At 40.8% G+C, this 4,977-nt stretch overlaps 1 pseudogene; it reads left to right on the forward strand.

The window, feature by feature from the left end:
* Positions 1-4,377: 4,377 nt before the first annotated feature.
* On the forward strand, positions 4,378-4,470 carry LOC112650625 (small nucleolar RNA U3; annotated as a pseudogene).
* Positions 4,471-4,977: the final 507 nt, after the last annotated feature.

A 4,977-nucleotide genomic window follows, 5' to 3' on the forward strand; every position in this document is an offset into this window, starting at 1 on the left:
CCCCAATATAATTGTATTTGGAGATGGAGCCTTTAAATAAATAATTAAGGTAAAATAGGTGATATGAGTGGGACCCTAATTCAATATGACTGACATTCTTATAAGAGGGAAAGACACCAGGAATGCACATGCACAGAGAAAAGACCACGTGAAGACAGAACAACTAGGTGACCATCTACAAGCCACAAACAGAGGCCTCAGGAGATATCACACCTGCTGATACCTTGAACTTGGACTTCCATCCTACAAACTCTAAGAAAACAAATTTCTGTTGTTTAAGCCACCCAGTTTGTGGTATCTTATTATGGCAGCCCTAGCAAACTAATCCAACATCTGAAGCATTCACCAAGTATTTGTAAGCCACAAACAAATGTCTACCAATGAGAATAGAAAAAAAATATTTCAGGAATCTTGCAGATAATTTAACAGAAAAAAAATAAACTGGTTCTATATACAATAGCAAATAGCAAATACAATGACTATGTGGGTCTAGATGCTTTAATGACTGACTACACACCATGGTAGAATTGACTGCTCCAAAACTGAGCAACATTCAGAGTTACCATCTTAATCACTATGTATAGATTGGGACTGAGCCCAGAAACGACACAGGAAAATCATACTAGTCCTAGTATTGGTCTGATTGGACTTTCACATTCAAAGAAGATATTCAGGGGCATATATTCTGTTTCTACTTACATTCCAAGACTATGGAAAATATAATATTTTCTGGGGATGCCTGGGTGGCTCAGTGGTTGAGCATCAGCCTTTGGTCCAGGTCATGATCCCAGGGCCCTGGGATGGAGTCCTGCATCGGGCTCCCTGCATGGAGCCTGCTTCTCCCTCTGCCTATGTCTCTGCCTCTCTCTCTGTGTCTCTCACGAATAAATACATAAAATCTTAAAACAAATTTTTTTCAAGTAATATTTAAAGAGTTGCTTTGAAGTTACTGAATACAAAAAATGACAAGGGCATGCCTCTGCCTCAATTGCACTTACTTTCCTTGAGTTTCTTTTGACATTTTTGACAATTAAAAGTAGGTAGCCTTTTTGCTGACTTTAGATAAAGTTGCTGAAAGTATCCACAATGTCACCACATTCATTTCTAATCCATGACTTTCCCCCCATTGATCTATGAATAATTCAGAAAAATTTAAATCCTCAAGTAATATATTTTAAGTCTACTTCAAAAATTTGTTCTTAGTTTCTATCTGTTCCCATAATTTCATGAATCAGAAAGCTAAATGCAAAAGCATTTTTGCTTATTATTTTTGCTTTTTTTCTTAAAGATTATACTTATTTATGCATTTATTTATTAGTGAGAAAGAAAGAGCAAGAGTGGGGGAAGGGCAGAAGAAACAAAAGGACTAAGAAGGGACAGGGAGAGGGAGAGGGGCTGAGGGAGAGGGGCTGAGGCAGAGGGAGAGGGGCTAGGAGGGTGCTGAGGGAGGAGAGGAGCTAAGGGAGAGAAGAGGTGCTGAGGGAGAAGGAGAGGGGTTGAGGGAGAGGGAGAGGGGCTGAGGGAGAGGAGAGGGGCTGAGGGAGAGGAGAGTGGCTGAAGGAGAGGGAGAGGGGCTGAGGGAGGGGGAGGGGCTGAGGGAGAGGGACTGAGAGAGAGGGAGAAGGGCTGAGAGAGGGAGAGGGGCTGAGGGAGGGGGTGAGGGCCTGAGGGAGAGGCAGAGGGGCTGAGGGAGAGGATGTGAGAGAGGGAGATAGAGAAAGGTGCTGAGGGAGAGCAGAGTGGCTGAAGGAGAGGGAGAGAGGCTGAGGGAGAGGGAGAAGGGCTGAAGGAGGAGAGGCACTGAGGGAGAGGAGAGGGACTGAGAGAGAGGCAGAAGGGCTGAGAGAGGGGGAGTAGGGCTGAGGGAGGAGAGGGGCTGAGGGAGAGGGAAGAGGGCTAAGATTGGTTCATGTTGTGGCATATATTAGTAGCCCATTTTTTATTGCTGTGTAGTATTTCATGATGTAAATATAGTACAATTTGTTCTTTCTCATATTTATAGATATTTAGGTGGTTTCCAACTTGGAGCTATTATAACTAAAAGCAGGGGTGCCTGGGTGGCTCAGCTGTTGAGCATCTGCCTTTGGTTCAGGTCGAGATCCTGGGGGCCCTAGGATTGAGTTCCACATCAGGCTCCCCATGGGGAGCTCGTCTCTCCCTCTGCCTATGTCTCTGCCTCTCTGCCTCTCTGTGTCTCTCATGAATAAATAAATAAAATCTTTTAAAATATATATAACTGGGGGATCCCTGGGTGGCTCAGCGGTTCAGCGCCTGCCTTTGGCCCACGGCGTGGTCCTGGAGTCCCGGGATCGAATCCCACGTCGGACTCCCTGCATGGAGCCTGCTTCTCCCTCTGCCTGTGTCTCTGCCTCTCTCTCTCTCTCTATCATGAATAAATAAATAAAATCTTAAAAAAAATAAAATATATATAACTAAAAGCACTAAAAGTAAAAGTATATTGTTTTACATATATTACTGGACATATGCATTAATTTCTATAGCATATATGCTTATGAGTAGAATTGTTCCTAGGGTAGGTATGTAGAAACTGCCCAGGTTTCAAATTTGGTTCACTTCCCATTCCCATTTTGTAAGGTATGAAAGTCCCAATTGCTCTTTATTCTTGCTAAAGCTCAGCTTTGTCAGCCTTTATTTTTAGTCCATTTTCCTGGTATTTGTAGTAAGTTTTAAGAAACTAAACATTGTTGTGGTATTCACAAAAACATTTTTTATTGCTATGGCTATAAAACAAAACAATGATTCCTCAGGTCTTTCAGATTGCATCATAATATGTTCTGAGGGGTCACTCAAGAAAGAATATAATTTTGCCCTCGCTGTGACTAGATAAAATAATACTGGGTCACAAATTTGAGGTAGATCAAAGTTTACCAGCATCAACTGGCCATATGACAAAAAATTCGGCTTGAACCAGCAAATACATGAAGCACATTTATACTAGCAATGTAGGGTTAGACTGAGAGATTGAGGATTATGAGAAATAGAGTAACAAGTTTACTAATGCCATATAAGATTACCAATGGATAATCTATTACCTCTAGGATTAGTAGGAGATGGTGCTTTATTTTTTTTTTTAAGATTTATTTATTTATTCACAAGAGACAGAGAGAGGCAGAGACATAGGCAGAGGCAGAAGCAGGCTCCATGCAGGGAGCCCGATGTGGGACTCGATTCTGGACCCCGAGATCATGACCTGAGCGGAAGGCAGACGCTCAACCGCTGAGCCACCCAGGTTTCCTGGAGATGGTGTTTTAGATTAATTACAAAAATGCCCATGATTATTCTCCTCCCTACCCTTTTGCAATTAGTCTTTGCAGTTCCTCCTCTTAAGAAGGGGAGTCAATTTTCCCTCTCCTTGAATTTGTGCTGGCCTTGTTACTTGCTTTGGTCAATAAAATCTGAGATAAATTGACACTGTGCCAATTCTAGGCCTAGGCCTCAAGAGGTCTTATAGGCTTCCATTGATTTTCTTAGAACCCTGCACATCCACCATGTGAACAAGCCCATGCTAGACTCATATGGTGCAGCAACAGATCACTTCAGGTGAGGACATTCTAGACCAGCTTTAGCTATCATGAACCTAGGCCAAATTGTTAAAACATAGAATAATTAAATAAATGGCTATTTCTTTAAGCCTCTGAGTTTTGAGGTGGCTTGCTATGCAGCAAAATCTAACAAATACAGGAAGTATAGTACAAGCACTTGATTAAAAAAAATTCTTAATTATCTTTATGAAAAACTCAAACATAAATTGCTTCTGAGTCCTGCCAATTGGTGTTGCTGCTGATAATGGTACTCAGCATTTACTGAATTGTAGGTTAAGTACTTACATATGATATCTCATTTATTCTTACCATAAGTTTCTAAGTTGAGAAAACTGAGGATTGCCTCACAGAGTTGACTCTGGAGCTATCAGCCACCTCACTACCAGCTAATTACTAGTAGTTTATTCTAACCCAATACTACTTTTCTTGCTCATTACAATTTAGAGATAGGAAATTGGTAGCCAAGAAAAACTGATTTGCTCAAACTAGTCCCTGCTACCTCCTAGTCTAATGTAGTCTTTCCTAAAATTCTTTGTAGTTTATAAGTTATATCAATGTTCATAATAAAAAAATCTCCATGGTAGTTTGTAAAAGAAAATGTGTAGGCTAAATATCCTTTAAAAATTATCTTTTGGGATGCCTGGGTGGCTTAACAGTCCTGCCTTTGACCCAGGGTGTGATCTTGGAATCCCAGGATCTAGTCCCACATCGGGCTCCCTGTGTGGAGCCTGCTTCTCTCTCTGCCTATGTCTCTGCCTCTCTCTCTGTGTCTCTCATGAATATATAAACAAAATTTTTTAAAAATTCTCTTTCAAAGACTATACTTTTAGGGATCATTTCTATAGTTTGTTAAAAATTCTCTTTCAACAACCTAAAGGGATAACAAAATTTCCTCACTGTATGGAAACTTTATAAAATGAAATGTTAACAGTACAATTTTATAGGGAGTACATAGATGTATTTGGCTTATTTGCACAGTGTAAATATCATTTTAGGTACCAGAAAGAAAATGAAACTATTATATCACTGTAAATATTTTTGCAATTGTATTGTGATTTTTTTCTTTTGGCTTTACAAAGTTATGTTTTATTTTATTTTTTAAATATTGTATTTATTTATTCATGAGAAGCAAAGAGAGAAAGAGGTAGAGACACAGGCAGAGGAAGAAGCAGGCTCCATGCAGGGAGCCTGACGTGGGACTCAATCCCGGGTCTCCAGGATCACACCCTGGGCTGAAGGCAGCACTAAACCGCTGAGCCACCCAGGCTGCCCCAAAGTTATGGTTTAGATTTTAAACTTGGAATCTGAGAGTGAGCAGAGAGAAGGCAAACAGTGGATCTTTCTGAGTTTTGGAAATCCTCTGGGACTTCATAAGAGGATAGAAAGTGAGGGGGGCACTTGACAGGATGAGCCC

The sequence above is a fragment of the Canis lupus genome, chromosome 11, assembly GCF_003254725.2.
Source record: "Canis lupus dingo isolate Sandy chromosome 11, ASM325472v2, whole genome shotgun sequence".
Classification (NCBI taxonomy): Eukaryota; Metazoa; Chordata; class Mammalia; order Carnivora; family Canidae; genus Canis; species Canis lupus.